This window comes from Dasypus novemcinctus, chromosome 1 (assembly GCF_030445035.2).
Source record: "Dasypus novemcinctus isolate mDasNov1 chromosome 1, mDasNov1.1.hap2, whole genome shotgun sequence".
Taxonomy (NCBI): Eukaryota; Metazoa; Chordata; class Mammalia; order Cingulata; family Dasypodidae; genus Dasypus; species Dasypus novemcinctus.
The window spans coordinates 190,017,739-190,034,728 of NC_080673.1; the positions used below are offsets into that span (position 1 = coordinate 190,017,739).

The 16,990-nt window shown below is 38.5% G+C and overlaps 1 pseudogene; it reads left to right on the forward strand.

Moving 5' to 3' along the window:
• The first annotated feature begins 1,873 nt into the window (after window positions 1-1,873).
• The window catches only part of LOC101440726 (HAUS augmin-like complex subunit 4), a 93,433-nt pseudogene continuing 78,316 nt past the window's right edge, over window positions 1,874-16,990 (forward strand).

A 16,990-nucleotide genomic window follows, 5' to 3' on the forward strand; every position in this document is an offset into this window, starting at 1 on the left:
TCTAAGAACTCTCTTTAGTAAAATGTTCTTAAAGATAGGCTGCCTTTAGGCTAATACAGGTCATGGAGCACATGCATATTTCCCAGAGAGTGCATAAGAGATGAGTGAATAAAATAGGCTTCCTTTTACTCTTTATTCATTTTGAAATTGACCATTTCCATCCATTACAAAAAAAAAATAAATTCTTATCAAATAAATGCTACACAGAGAAACTGAGTTCTACTAGGCTTGCTTACATTTCAGTTTCTCTTCCAAGTCTAGTTGACTCATTCTGGTCTCACCTTGGGATATATTTTCTGCCAGCTGCCCATCAAAGGCAGTGCTGTGGAAGCACGTAGATATGTTCTGGCATAAATGAACATAGCCTGCACATCTGTTTCTGCCAACTCAGCTGACAGAAAGCCAGGGTTTTGGTTCTTAAGAAACCCTTAATCAGGAGGCCATAAAAGTGAAAGTAGTGGTGGGGGAAATAGGGAATGGAGGAGTTTTCCAAAGATCTGAGTCCTCTTTTTGACTTTCCCTGCAACTCATTAGAGACCGTAACTGAACCACTTTCCTGTCATAATCCCCATTTGTGAAATAAGGATAATTATTGTTGGCCTTTCCTCTGCCTTTGGATAACGTCACAGGGATGTTTAGAGATGTTATGAAAGTTTAAGCTAAATGCCTATAGAGAGCTTAAACTTCCCATAAGAACAGAGTAGCAAATTAAAATCCATTGCTCTGAGTGCAGCATAGAACAGACACTGGAGGCCAGTAACCAGAGCCCTGGCAGCCCAACTCTGACCCTTAAGTGAGTCATGCAGGGGTTACATTACTTCCCCTGTTCACCAGCACAGCCTTGGAGGATGGGGCTTCTGCCTCAACTTACACTTTCTAGGGCAAAGACTGAACAATTGGGCACCCTCCTCCCCCAATAGAATAGGAGAGTATCTGTGCTCCTTCACCCTCTCTGGGAAACTTCAGGCACTTTTGGCCCATACAGACTGGTTTCTTGAGCACCTGGGACAACATCCTCTCAACTACCACTCCCATAGGATAGGAGACCATTGGTGTTTCCTCAGCCTCTCTGGGCAACTGCAGGTATATTCGGCCCACACAGACTAAATAGACAGACTGCTGTGCCTCCATCTCCACCACCAATTGGATAGGATGGGAACTATGTTTCCTCAGCCTCTCTGGGCAATGGCAGGCACATTTGGCCTGCATGGATTGGACTGTTGGGTGCCTGTGGCTCTACCCCCACCCCTTAATATGATAGGAGGGAAGCTGTATTTCCTCAGCCTCTCAGGGCAACTGAAAGTGCTTTTGGCCCACACAGAATGGGCTACTGGATGCCTGTGTTCCACTCCCATACCTTAAAGGGTAGAAGGGACAGTATTCCCTCAGCATCTCAAGGCAACTATAGGCACTTTCATCCCACATGGATTAGATTTTTGGGCACTCTGGAGGGTTCATCCCCACCCTTAACAGGGGAAGAGGGTACCAGGCCTATGTCAGTCTACCTGGGCAGCTGCAGTCAGTTTTGACCTGACTTAGTTTGTTGCCCACACCAGCAGCTCTGCCCCTGCCCCAGGCAGGAGAGGAAGGTGTGTAAAGCTTCTTCAGTCTCTCTGGGCAACTACAGACTGTCTTAGCCTGCACAGTTTGGATCACTACACACAGCTGCAGTTCCATCTATACCCCTGGAAGAGGAAAAAGGTGGGAGAAACTTCATGGTTCCTGGGGCAACCTGGGCAGCTTCAAACTCAACAGCTTACAGTGCCATCTACATCCTTGGCTCCTACTATACAACCAACAAGAGAGGAAAGGCAAGGAAGCCCTAAACTAAAGAGAGAAACTGTGCTTAGAATAAATACAGCTAGTAAGCCGGATGTCAAAACACCAACAAAAAATTATAATCCATACCAAGAAACAGGAAGATATGGCTCAGTCAAAAGAACAAGATAAACCTCCAGATTACATAAAGGAGTTGAGACAACTAATCAGAGATGTTCAAACAAATCTTCTTAAGAAATTCAATAAGGTGGCTAAAGAGATTAAGGATATTAAGAAGGCACTAGGTGAGCACAAAGAAATTTGTTGGCATACATAGAAAAATGTCAGATCTTATGGGAATGAAAGGCACAATCAATGAAATAAATACACTGGAGGCATATAATAGCAGATTGGTGCAAGCAGAAAAAAGGATCAGTGGCCTTGAAGACATGGCCTCCAAAAGTGAACATATAGAAGACTAGATGAAGAGAAGAATGGAAAAAATGAACAGGCTCTCAGAGAACTGAATGCTGGGAAGAGACAGCAACATACATGCAATGGGTACATCAGAAAGAGAAGTGCCCAACCACTTCAACCTTATCATAGATTTTGGCATTGTGGCCATTGGCTCACTACTCCCTTTCTATCTCCTGTAATGATAAGGTGGAAGGATGTGGTTAAGCAATGGATGGACATGACAGTAGTGCTGTGACGTTGTTAGGTTTGGGGTTGTGGTCTATGAGGGAGAGAAGGGTGGAGGAGTTGAGTAGGAATATCCATGGGACTGAGGGGAAGGTTGGGAGAAGGAGGAGATTAACTCTAGTTTCAATCTATAATATTGGAAATGTCCTTTTGACAGAGATGACAGGAGAGGGTTACTGGTATGGGTTGTCAAGTATGGGGTGCTATATGGGATAGGGTTCACCTGTGTCAGGCTTTTATTGAATATCAGAGTGTTCATCTTGTCATAGGGTATTATATCAGTGGGTGGAGACCCACAAAATAAACTAGAAAACACTAAACTCCCATCCTAGGGAGTTTTGCTATGTTCTCAGTTAGAGAGACAAGAATCCCTCAAGAACACAGGTGCTGCCTACTAAAAGAAAACAGACCAATATTTCAAGCCCTCAACATTATTGCAAGTAACTATGAGCCATAGTCTTCAAAAACTGAAACTTAGTAATTATCATAGGTTCCAAGGGTAAGGGTGGGAAGAATAGAATAGATGGAACATAGGGCATTTTTAGAGTATTAGAATTGTTCAGCATGATCTTGCAATAATGGATATAGGCCACTTTAAATTTTGTCAAAACCTATAAAAATGCACGATCCAACATGTAAGCCATAATGCAAACCATTGACCAAGGTAAGTAACAATGCTTCAATATTTGTACATCAATTGTAACAAAAGTACCAGCTACATATAAAATGTTATTAATGAGGAAGAGGGGAAAGGGGGAGAGCATTGGGTATATGGGAATTACCTGGATTCTCCATGTGACTTTTCTATACCATAAAGCTTCTTTGAAGATAAAAAAAAAAAAAAAAAAAGACACTGGGGGAATATATGGAAGAAATGTCACTGTACATAAAAGACAACAACATCTTAAAAAAGACACAATGTTTAAATTTTTTTATAAAATTTTATTATTTCAAATTGTTTTAATTTTTTTGCTATTTTATTGTTTTTTTAATTATTTTATTTTCTTATTAATTGTATTTGGTTATTTAGTTGACTTCATTTTGAAGAGGATTTGGATCACAGAAGGATAATAGAAGTGGTGGGGGAAGATCACTGGAATGGTGTATCAGTGGTATAGGGATGCATGGGAAGGGGTTCACCTGGGGCATGACTCAAAGACATTTGAATATGTTCAAGCATTCCTGAGACATTATCTCGGTGGGGGGAGATCCACACAATAACAAAAAGAATGTTGAATTCCCATTCTGAGGGGTTCTGCTACATTCTCTAAAAGGACAGCAAGAATCCCCTGAGTGCAAGGGCAATGTCTAGTGAAGGAATACAGACCATTATGCCAGACCCTTGACACTGATGATTGTAATTATGAAACTTTTCTTGTAAAACTGAAACTTAGCAGTATATAATACTGCCCAAGAGTTACCTCCCAAAAGCCTTATTTTTGCTCAAATGTGGCTTCTCTCTAAGCCAAACTCAGCATATAAATGCACTACCATCCCCCTGGCATGGGACATGACTCCCAGGGATGAGCCTCCCTGGCACTGAGGGATTATTACCAAGCACCAATTAGCAATGCATCTGGAAAAAGACCTTAACCAAAAGGTGGAAATGGTAAATACAAATGAGTTTTTATGGCTAAGAGATTTCAAAGTGATTTGGGAGGTCATTCCAGAGGTTACACTTATGCAAGTCTCAGGAGGATCTCATTGATTGACACAGGAAACAGTGGCTCAAATAGTGGGGTTCCTGAGAGCTCCAGAAACATCCAGAAACACCCAGAAACTATAAGCAGGGCAGACAACTCAGGAATTTGGCACACTGTCAGAGGCCTTACTTTGGAATTTATGCTTCCCATTGTAACAGAGTTAGACTCATTTATAATTTCCCTACACATATCTCTTCTGCTCATTTTATCTGAATCCATAATTAGCACTATAATTGTGCCAGTTGAGCCATGAATTTCAACAGAGTTGCAGCACTTACTTTCCAGCTCATTGGCCCCACCCAGGATAACAAACAAGGAGATGATGACGGACAATGCCCATCCCAAGGAACAGCAAGTGCCTGAAACTGCAAACAAGATAGTTCCATCCATCTGCCCCCATGGGATCCAGCAGCAATTTTTAAAGAAATGGAAAATATAATTATAAACTTTATTTGGAAGGGTAAGGGGTCCCAAATAGCCAAAAAAAAAAAAATCTTTAAAAAGAAGAATGATGTCAGATGAATCTTACTTCCTGATTTTAAATCATATTACCTAGCTACAGTCATAAAAAAAAAAAAAAAGTCATGGTACTGGCATAAAGATAGACATATAGACCAATGGAACACTATTAATGGTTCAGAAATGGACCTTCACATCTATGATCAAGTGATTTTTGTAAAAGTTGTCAAATCCACCCAGCCATATAAGTACAGTCTATTCAACAAATAGTTCTGGAAAAACTGGATATCCATATTCAAAAGAAAGAAAGAGGACCCCTATCTTACACCTTAAACAAAAATTAACTCAAAGTGGATCAAAGACCTAATTATAAAATCATCAACCATAAAGCTCCTAGAAGAAAATGTAGGGAAACATCTTCAAGACCTGGTGGTTGGTGGTGGATTCTTAAACCTTACACCAAAATACATGAGCAATGAAAGAAAACATAGATAAATGGGACCTCCTCAAACTTAAACACTTTTGGGATTCAAAAGATTTTGTCACAAAAGTGAAAAAGAAGCCCACTCAATGGGGGAAAATATTTGGAAACCACATATTCAATAAGGGTTTGATTTCCATTCTATATAAAGAGATCATAAAACTCAACAATAAAAGAGTAAGCCAAGCAATCCAATCAAAAATGTACAAAATACTTACATAGACATTTCTCCAAAGGGGAAATGCAAGTGGCCAAACAGTACATGAAAAAATTTTCCATATCACTAGCTGTCAAAGAATTGAAAATCAAAATGGCAATGAGATATCATCTCACATCACATAGAATGACCATTATTAATAAAACAGAAAGCAATAAGTACTGGACCGGATGTGGAATAGTAACACTTCTTCATTGTTAGTAGAAACATGAAATGGTGCAACCTCTATGGAAGACAGTTTGGCAGTTCCTCAGGAAGTTCAGTATAGAACTGCCATGTGATCCAACAATTTCTCTAATAAGAATATATCCAGAAGAACTGAAAACTGTGACATGAACATACATTTGCATATCGATGTTCACAGTGGCAGGCACAAAGGACAAATTTCACATGGTCTCACTAATATGAATAAAATATGAAGAATAAACACATGGAGTTACAACATAGAATATAAATTAATAGGAGATAAGGGGAGGGCAGAGAAGTTGTACTGATGCTTAATGCAGGTAGATGTTTTAGTTAACTTGAATGTAAAAGTGTGGAAAAAGTTGATGGTAACACATTATAGTGAGTAGAACTAATGCAGCTGGTTTATAAATGGGATTATGGTTCAACAGGGTAGCCTAGGAATTTAAATATCAATTGAAAGACAGCTATCACATGTGGGGGCATTTTTGGGGGTTGGAGTTGTCCTAGGTGGTGCTGCAGGAATAGTTACCAGACATTGTATGTCCTCCCATGGCCCACTGGTTGAACTGTGGGAGAGTGTGGACAATGGGGTGGACCATTGACCATGAGGTGCAGCAGTGCTCAGAGATGTATTCACCAAATGCAATGAACGTCTCATGATGATGGAGGAGGTTGTTGTTATGGGGGGAGGAGTGGGGTGAAGGGAGTGGGGGGTGTATGGGGACCTCATATTTTTTGAATGTAACATTAAAAAAATAAAGACAAAAAAAAAAAAGAAAGACAGCTAGAGAAAAATCTAGAGACTGAATAACATAGTGAATCCAGAGGTGGATGAGAATTGTGGTTAATAGTACAAAATAAAAGAATGCCCTTCTGTGTACTAGAACAAATGGACTTCACTATTGCAAGGTGGTAAGAATGTGGACAAGCATGGGAAAAATACAATTAATGTAACCTATGGACTATAGTTAACACCAACACTGTAATAATCTTGCATCAATGCCAAAGATGTACTGTGTTAATAATAGGGGATATGAAAAATATATATATACACTATAGACCAGGGTTAGTGGTAATAGTCTGATGATATTATCTCATAATCTGTATTAAATGTTCCACAACAATGTAGTGTGTTGGTGGAGGGGTATTGTATGGGAATTCCACACATGTGCCTGATTGTTTTCTAAGTTCACATCTTTCTAATACAAATATATTTTTAAAATAAATGGTATTGAAATGGGGAGATAATTCTGGAATATATGGGTGAGCCCAATAAAATCAATCACAGAGTCATTATAAGAGGGAGAGAAGTAGTAGGGGATGTGATGATGTAAGCTAGAAGATGGAATGATGTGAGAAAAAAGCCATCAGCCAAGGAATGCAACTGATCTCTAGAAGCTGAAAAAGGCAAGGAAATTTATTGCTTCTTGTAGTCAGGGTCCTCTAGAAAAACAGAACCAATAAGAGCTATCTGTCAATATTATGAGATTTTATAAAATTGTCTTACACAACTATGGGAGTTCACAAGTCCAAATTCCACAGGGCAAGGGGGCAAGCTGGGAACTCTGATTAACATCTTCAGTGAATTCCCCAGGAGGCACTAGCTGAAAGAAGTAGAGATAAAAATTCTCTACTCTGACTGCTGAAATAGCCATTTCTCCTTTTAAGGCCTTCAACTCATTGGATGAGAAGTCTCTCATTTTGCTGAAGGCAATCTCTTAAATTGATTGCAGATGTAATCAACCATAGATGCAATCAATTTACTAATAATTTAAGTCTATCAAATATCTTCAAGGTAAAAATTAGGCTAGTGTTTGCTTGAAGAAACTACCAGACACCATTATCTGGCCAAACTGAAACATTAGCCTAAGCATCAGAGTCCACCCCATGTGAACTTGGTAACTGTACACATAATCATAAACCATACTTAATCTCTAATTTAAAAAAATATCATATATATTTTTCACTTTATAATACTCATCTGTCCTGTATACAACTGGAAATGCACTAAAGCTCTCCAGAATCAGATACAATTGCTTGGATAATATTCATTCTTAAACTTGATGTCCTAAAACCTATCATGCAGATCCATCTGTAAACTAGGTTCAGGTTTTTTCTTCCTCAGTCAACTGATTGTAAGGAACTCCCCAAGAGGCTATAGCTGTGGGCTGGGAAAGAGAACACAAGGCAGGAGTGGTGGCCATGGGCACTTAAGCAGCTTCCTCATGTAACTTATTGTGCATTCAGGACTCACTCTAGTCCTAGCTCGTGTATACCCCTTCTATTTGATGATAGAATGATGCTGTGCATGCCCAACTTTATGGTTTATTGGGTCAGCCAACATCCAGGTCATGATAAACTATCAGGTCTCACAGTAAATTGGTGGACCATGGTTAAGTGTTCAGTCTCTACTATGGCCCAGTAGCAGGCCAAATATTCTTTCTCAAAATGAGAGTAGTTATCTGCAGAGGATGGCAGCGCTTTGCTCCAAAATCATAAGGTTCTATGCTGTGATTCTCCTATAGAGTTCTGCCAAAGACTCCAGATGGCATCTCTATTTGCCACTGACACTTCCAACACCATTGGATCTTTGGATTCATATGGCCCAACTGTCAGAGTAGCTTACACAGCATCCTGGGCCTGTTGTAGAGCCTCCTCTTGTTCAGATCCCTAGCAGCTTTTTTGGTTACTCAGTAAATGGGCTGAAGTAGTACACCTAAATGAGGACTGTGTTCTTTCTAAAATCCAAAGAGGTCATCTTAGCACTATGCTTTTTTTTTTTTTTCGGTCACAGAAGGAGCCAGATGCAACAGCTTATCCTTCACTTTAGAAGGGATATCTCAACATGGCACACACCACTGAACACCTAGAAATTTCACCAAGGGGTAAACCTGTATTTTTGTTGGATTTTTCTCTCATCTTCTCTCATGCAAATGCCCTACCAATGAATCTAGAGTATTTTCTACTTCTTGCTTACTAGGTGCAATCAGTATGATATCATCAATGTAATGGACCAGTGTGATGTCTTGTGGGAGGAAGAGATGATTCAAGTTCCCTCAGAACAATATTATGACTTAGGGTTGGAGAGTTGATACACCCCTGAGGTAGGACAGTGAAGGTATATTGCTGGACTTGCCAACTGAAAACAAGCTGTTTCTGGTGGTTTTTAATAACAACAACTGAGAAAAAAAAATTTTCCAGGTCAATAGTATCAGGTAACAGGGGATGTGTTGATTTGTTCAATCAATGATACTACATTTGGAACAGAAGCTGCAATTGGAACTGGTTAAGTTCATGATAATCCATTATTATCCTCCCAGATCCATCTGTTTCCTGCAAAGTCTAAATAAAGAGTTGAATGGGGATGTGGTGGGGATCACTACCCTGGAATCATTCAAATCCTCGAAGGTGGCATGATGGTGGCACTGATCTCTGCAATCCCTTTAGGAATCCTGTTTTGGTTTAAATTTTCTATTTTGCTAGGTAGGGGCAGTTCTAGTGCCTTTCACTGAGCCTTTCCTACCATAATAGCCCTCATTTCACAAGTCAGGAAACCAATGTGGGTATTTTGCCAGTTGCTGAGTATGTTTATTCCAATTATGCATTCCTGAGTTGGGGAAATAAGCTCTGAATGGGTCCAGGGACCCACTGGACAGACTATGTGGTGTGCCTGAGCTAAAACTCCATTGACTACCTGACCTCCATAAGCCCTTCAACTGACTGGTGGATCACAGTGATATTTTGGGTCACCTAGAATTAATGTCACTTCTGAGTGAGTCTCTAATAATCCCCAAAATGTCTGATCATTTCCTTTTCCCCAATGCACTGTTAACCTGGTAAAAGACCAAAGTTCTCTTTGGGGAAGGATGGGAAAGAGATTAACAAGATATATTTTCACAGTGTTACAAGTTCTTTATCAAGGGGATCCAGACATCTCCTCATACAAGGGGTTCTAGGTCTGAAAACTCTCTTAAGTGTGGGAATTGATTAAAGGGCAGTGACTTTGTTTCTGTAGTTTAAGTTAGACTTTACTTCATTTGACTAGAATTCTTCTGCTTATACAGATCAAGTGGGAATTTAGTAAACTTCCCATTACTTTACTTCTAGATACCCATGATTAGCCAAAGTCATATGTCTATGCAACTCAGACATTCTTTTTTTAAAGAGATACCAGGTAATGAACCCATCCTCATACATGCAAAACAGGCAGTCAACCACTGAGCTAAACATGCTCCCCTCAGACTCATTTGATTGCTGTTTTTTGTCTATTATTCACTGTAGCCATGCACATCTTATCTTTGGCAACTAAGTGCTGGCACTTGGTTCTTGCCAACCTGGATCCCAGCATTCCCATTGTTTAAGGATCTGAGTTTGTAGACAACAGTTACCAAAGTAATATCTGACCTACAAAGGAGAGCAATTACCAAGATCTTCAGGAAAGGTGGAGTTATTCTCACAAATTTATTCCTCACATTCATAGGGAAAGTGATATAACTAAGAAGATATTTTTAAAGGGAAAAATTCTAACAGGTCTTTTTCAGGCTTGGATCATATTTCCAAAGCCTTTCTTGATTGTTCTGAGTATCTTTTCACCAGGATAGACCACTTGCTAGGCCACAGAACAACTCTCAGTGAATTCAGAAAGATTGAAATTATGCAAAGTAATTTATTTGACCACAATGGAATGAAGCTGTGAATCAGTAAGGGACAGAGAACCAGATTAGGCAGAAAGATATGGAAGATGAACAACACACCCTTGAACAAACAGTGGTCAAGGAGGAAATTGCAAAAGAAATCAGTAATTACCTTGAAACAAATGAAAATTACAGCACAACATATCAAAACCTATAGGATGCAACAAAAGCTGTACTGGGAGGAAATTTCACAGCCATAAATATGGATTTAAAAATGAGAAAAAGCTAAAATCAAAGACTTAACTGCACCTGGAGGAATTTTAAAAAGAATAACAAATGAACTCCAGAGGAAGTAAAAAGAAGGAAATTACAAAGATTAGAGCACTAAATGAAATTGAAAATAAGAAAGCACTGGAAAAAATAAACAAAACCAAAAACGTGTTTTTCAAGAAAATCAATAAAATTCACAAATCCTTAGCTAGACTAACAATGAAAAAAAGAGAGAAGATGCAAATACACAAGATAAGAAATGAGGAAGGGGATATCACCAAAGACCCACAAAAATAAAGGGTATCATGAGAGGACACTTTGAAAAATTATATGCCAACAAGATAGATAATTTAGAGGAAATGGACAAATTCATAGAAACACACAAGCAGCCTACATTGATGAAAGAAGAAATTGATGAGCTCAACAGACCAATCACAAGTAACAAGATAGAATCATACATCAAAAACCTCCCAACCAAAAACTTTTTAAATTAAAAAAAAAAAAAAACTCCCACTAAGAAGAACCCAGGACCAGATGACTTCATATGTGATTCTACCAAACATTCCAGAAGGAAATAACACCAATCCTGCTTAAACTCTTCCAAAATATAGAAGTGGAGGGAACATTACCTAACCCATTGTATGAAGCCAACATCATCCTAATACCAAAGCCAAACAAAGATGCCACAGAAAAGAAAACTATAGACCAATTTCTCTAATTAACTTAGATGCTAAAATCCTCAACAAAATACTGCTAATCATATTCAACAACACATCAAATGAATTATACATCATGATCAAGTGAGTTTCATCTCTGGTATGCAAGGATAAAAAAATCAGCCAATGTAATACACCACATAAACAGATCAAAAGAAAAAAAATCAAATGATATCTCTATGGATGCAGAAAAAGTACTCAGTAAAATATAACACCCTTTCCTGATAAAAACACAACAAAAGATAGGAATAAAAGGAAACTTCCTCAACATGATAAAGGGTATATATTAAAATTTCACAGCTAACATCATATTCAATGGAGAAATTCTAAAAGCTTTCCTTCTAAGATTGGGAACAAGACAAAGATGTTCACTTTCACTATTTCTATTTAACATTGTGTTATAAGTACTTGCTCAAACACTTAGAGAAGGAAAAGATATAAAAGCCTTCCAAACAGGAAAGGAAGAAGTAAATATTTCAATGTTTACAGATGACATGATCCTATACATAGAAAGCCCAAATCTACAACAAAGTTCTAGAGCTTATAAATGAATTCAGAAAAGTCACAGGTTACAAGATCAATGTACAAAAGTCAGTTGCATTTCTGTACACTAATAATGAGCAATCTGGCAAGGAAATCAAGAAACAAAAACATTTAGTTTACAATAGCAACTAAAAGAATCAAATACCTAGGAAAAAATTGAACTAAAGATGTAAATGACTTCTAAGAAGCAAGAGACACAACACTGTTAAATAAAATCATAGAGACTTAAATAAATGGAATAATATTCCCTGTCCATGGAAAGGAAGACTAAATATTAATAAGATGTCTGTCCTACCCAAAGTGATCTACAGATTTAACACAATCCCAATAAAAATCACCACAGCATTTTTTACTGAATTGGAAAAACTAAGAAATTTACCTGAAATGGCAAGAGGCCCCAAATAGCCAAAGACACATTGAAAAAGAAAAATGAAATCAGAAGGATCACATTACCTGACTTTAAAACATACTATAAAGCTACAGCGGTTAAAGTTGCATGGTATTGGAGCAAGGGTAGACATACTGACCAATGGAACTGAATTGAAAGTTCTGATACAGACCCTTGCATATACAGTCAACTGATCCTCAACCAGGTCACCAAGTCCATTCAACTGGGAGAGAATGACCTCTTCAGGATGTGGAGTAGAACCCTCATCCACTGCTGGTGGAAATGTAGAATGGTACAGCCATTGTGAAGAACATTTTGGTGGTTCCTCAGAAAACTATAGAACTGCCATATGATCTAGCAATTCCACTGCTGGTTATACACCCAGAAGAAATAAAAGCAAGGACATGAACAGATATATGCACACCAATGTTCATAGCAACATTATTCCCTATGGCCAAAGTTGGAATTGACCCAAATGCCCTTCAACAGATGAATGAACAAATTATGGTACATACATACAATGGATTATTACACAGCTGCAAGAAGAAATACAGCATTAACACATGGAATAACATGGATGAATCAGGACCTAATGTTGAGTGAAGCGAGCCAGACACTGAAGAACAAATTTTACATGACCTCACTGATATGAGTTAAGCAAATTTAGCGGACTTGCAGAGCTAGAGTCTAGAAGATAGGTTTACAGGAAATTGAAAGGGAAAAGAAGGTTGTGAGCCAATGCCCATATAGGAAAAATGTATATAAAGTGTATGTGCATAGTTGTACAGTGGAAGAGCATGACAGTGGGGTAATGATATTATTGGGATGGGTGGTGCTGGTTTGTCAGGGGGTTGGGGTGAGAAGGATGCGTTGAACTGTCCATGGAATTGGAGGGAGGGTTGGGGGAGGGAGCAGGTGAGCATTGGGGATTGGTGGGTACATGGTTGAAACTACAATGTTGGAAATGCTCTGTTGGCAATATGGCAAGGGAAGGTTGGTGGTTTGGGATGTTGGACATGGAGGGCATTCCAGATAAGGCATACTGGGGACAGGCTTCTAGGAAGTGTGTGAGTATTCTTCTTGCCATAGTGTGTTATATCAGTGGGTGGAGTGGCAAGGTGATGGACTTCCATCCTAGGGAGGCCTGCTATGGTCTCAAACAGAGAGTTGAAAATCTCCTGAGAGCATGGGTGGTACCAAATAGGCGAGGACAGACCAGTGTTGTTGCAAGTAACTATGAATCTTGTCTTTCAAGGAGTGAAGCCTGGTGGTTTCTGTGGGTCCGAAGGGAAGGGGGAGGGAGGAATAGAACAGATGGAACAGGGGCATATTGGAGATGATGGACATGTTCTACATGATCTTGCTATGATGGATACAGGCTATATTAAATTACATCAAAATTTATAAAAGTGTATGGTCCAAAATGTAAACCATAATGTAAACCATTGACCATGATTGGTAGCTATGTTTCAATATTTGTACATCAGCTGTATCAAATGTGCCATCCACATATAAAATGTTATTAATAGGGGAAGGGAGAAAGGGGAAGGATGTTAGATATATGGGAGTCTCCTGTATTTGGTATATGACTTTTCAGTAACCTAAAACTTCTTTGAAGGCAAAATGAAACAAGTAAGACACTGGGGGAAATAAATGGAAGAAAATGTCACTGTACATATAGGACAACAGGTCTTACAGTCAAAAAATTTTAATAGTTTTTCATTAGTTTCTATTATCCCAATTTTTTGTATTTTATTTCTTATTTTTAAAATTACTATTACTATTCATTTTCTTATTAATTGTATTTTGCTATTTAATGGTTTCATTTTTGAAGAAGTTTTGGACCACAAAAGGGTTACAACAGTAGTAGGGAAGTATCATTGATGTGGGGTGTCAGTGATGGGGTTTACATGAGAGGAAGCTCACCTGGGCATACATATAAGGCATATAAAAGTGTTCAAATGTTCATAGGGCACAGTCACGGTGGGTGGAGATTCACACAATAACCAAAGAAATATCAAATTCCCATTCTGGGGAGCTCTGCCACATTCTCTAATGGAACACCAAGAATCCCTGAGTACAGGGGCAATGACTGGTGAAGGAATAATGGTCCAATGATTGGCCCTTGATGTTAATGACTGTGCTTATGAACCTTCACTCTTGAAATGGAAACTTAGCCTAGTATTATAGGTTGCCTCAGAGTTGCTTCTGGGAGCCTCTTTGCTGCTAAAATGTGGCCGCCTTCTAAGCCAAACTCAGCACATATATACATCATATTCCCTCCAGCATGGGACATGACTCCCGGGGATGAGTCTCCATGGCACCAAAGAACTACTACCAAGCACCAAATAGCAATGCAACGGAAAAAGTTCTTGACCAAAAAAGGGGGAAAGTTAAAGACAAATTAATTTATATGGCTAAAAGACTTCAAAATGAGTTGGGACATCATTCCAGTGGTTACACTTATGCATGTCTCAGCAGGAGCTCACTGACTGCCAAGGTAGATATTATCTTAAATAGTGGGTCTCCTGAGGGCTCTGGAAACATCCAGGTATATAGTCAGGGCAGATAGCTTAGGAGTTTAGTGCCTTGGTAATGGGCCTACTTTGAAATGTATGCTTTCCAGGGTGACAGAATTGAACTCCATTGTGGTTTCCCAGCACATAGCTTTTCTGTTCTTCTATTTGAACCTATAATTAGTACTAGAGTTCATAGGTATATGTCCAAGAGAGACTTAAATATTTGGGCTGTCTGTGTGCCAGTTGGGCCTTGAATCTCAAAGGAGTTGCAATATCTACTCTCCAGTTCATTGGTCTCACCCAGGACAACTAACAAGGAGGTGATGATGGACAACTACCACAACAAGGAACCGAGAGAGTTTACAACTGCAAGCCAAAGAGTCCCACCATCAACTCTATTGGATTGCAGCCCCTTCTCCATTAGAGGTGGAGTAGACATCACCATTCCAGAATCCTCTGGATTAGAGAATGAACTATGGATTAAAATAGACTTATTGGTATTCTAGTATAAACGTGTTGTGATTCTAGCAATGGAAGAACTTATATCATTGATATGGAGGCAGTGGCTACTGGAGGTTCTGAGGACAGGGAGAGGGAAAAACAGGCATAATGCAGGGGCATTTGCTGGATTTAGGAATTGTCCTGAATGACATAGGAAAATCCCTATGGGATTCCTTTAGGGAATCCTTATAATTTTTATGTAACATTTATATAACCTAAGTATCTTTTTTAAAAAAATAGGTGCAGTATGGTGGCATTTTCAGGACATTGGAATTGTCCCAAATGATGTTGGGCCATTATATATCTTGTCATAACTTACAAAAATGTGTGGGAAAGAATTCAAACTATAATGTAAACTATAATATACACTTAGTAGCAATACTCCATTATGTGTTCATCAATTGTAACAAATGCACCACATTAATGAAAGATGGTGTAAATGTGGGAAAGTGTGGTAGGAATAGGGAGTAGGGCATATGGGAATCCCCTACACTTTTTATGTAAATTGATGTTATCTAAGTATCTTTTAAAAGGTTAAATATATATATATTTATTTTTCACTTCCAAACTTTTAGCTCCAGATTTCCTTTTATGTTTTGTCTTTGATCCTTGGTCTCAGCATCTGTGTTTGGCAATAGTTGCCTTTTAGACTCAAGACTGACCTATTAGTTTTCTAGGGCTGCTGTGACAAATTACTAGACATTGCTTGCCTAAAACAGAACAAATTTATTCTTAAAATTCTAGAAATCTGAGATCAGGGTGTCAGCAGTCCCATGCTCTCTCAAGGCTTTAGAGGAGGATCCTTCAGTGACTCTTATCATCTTCTGGTCATTGTCAACAATCCTTGATATTCCTTAGCTTGTGGATACATCACTCAATAATGGCCTCCAGCACCACATACTTCCCCCTGTATGCCTCTCTATTCCTACATCTAAATCTGGCTTTTTTTTTTTTTTTTTTTAACCAATCATTGGATTTAGGCCTCACCTTAATCCAGCATGACCTCATCTTAACTTGATTACATCTGCAAAGACCCTATTCCAGGAGGGTCACATTTATAGGTACTGGGATTAAGATTTCAACATATTCTTTTGAAGGGATACAATTCAACCTACAACAATTGGTTTCACCAGTCTTGTCGCTCTTGTTTCTGACAACCCTGTCTTGTATGTACCTTAGGCACAGATCCCAGGAATCCCAGGAATCCAATACCTAGAACCAGTACATCCACCTTATCTTTGTTAGCTCTCTACTTGACCTCACTATCTCCACACAACTTCAGCATGGCATGGTAAATTCAATATGACTACAGTTGCAAATACCAAGACATTTTATGAAGTATTAACAAGGATCCTCTAAAAAAAATTGATCCTAAAAAAGAATCAATACAATTTGGAGGGCTAGAAAACCAAACTCAGATAAAACTGGCTGCAATTTTTCATCAGTTCCTTATTAAGGAGAAGTCCTAAATTGATTGCTACTGCTTTGTATGCATTTTAAATTTCAGTATGCATTTAAATTTACATTAAAGTGTAATAAAAAGCATATTTTCATTAAAGTGTGAAGGAATTGTCTTTATCTACAAATCCTTTTGTTATCTAAAAAAAAACCCGAGTTTTATATTTTTAAAAAAGCCTTCTAAATTTTGTTATATACATCACCCAGCTTGTATAATCCCACCTAATTATTAAAATGAACCTTTTGGTGTTCAGAGTGGGTAAATTGACTATGCTTCCTGTCTCAGTTGACTATGCTTCCTGTCTCAGTTGGGAATACATCTGTCTGCATGTAACAGAAAATGCTATTCACTGTAGTTGATCAAATAATGTCTATGCATTCACTCATAATATTAAATCTAGAGGTGGATAGTGTCTAGTTTTGGTATAATATCTTAAAAATCCTGTCAGAGT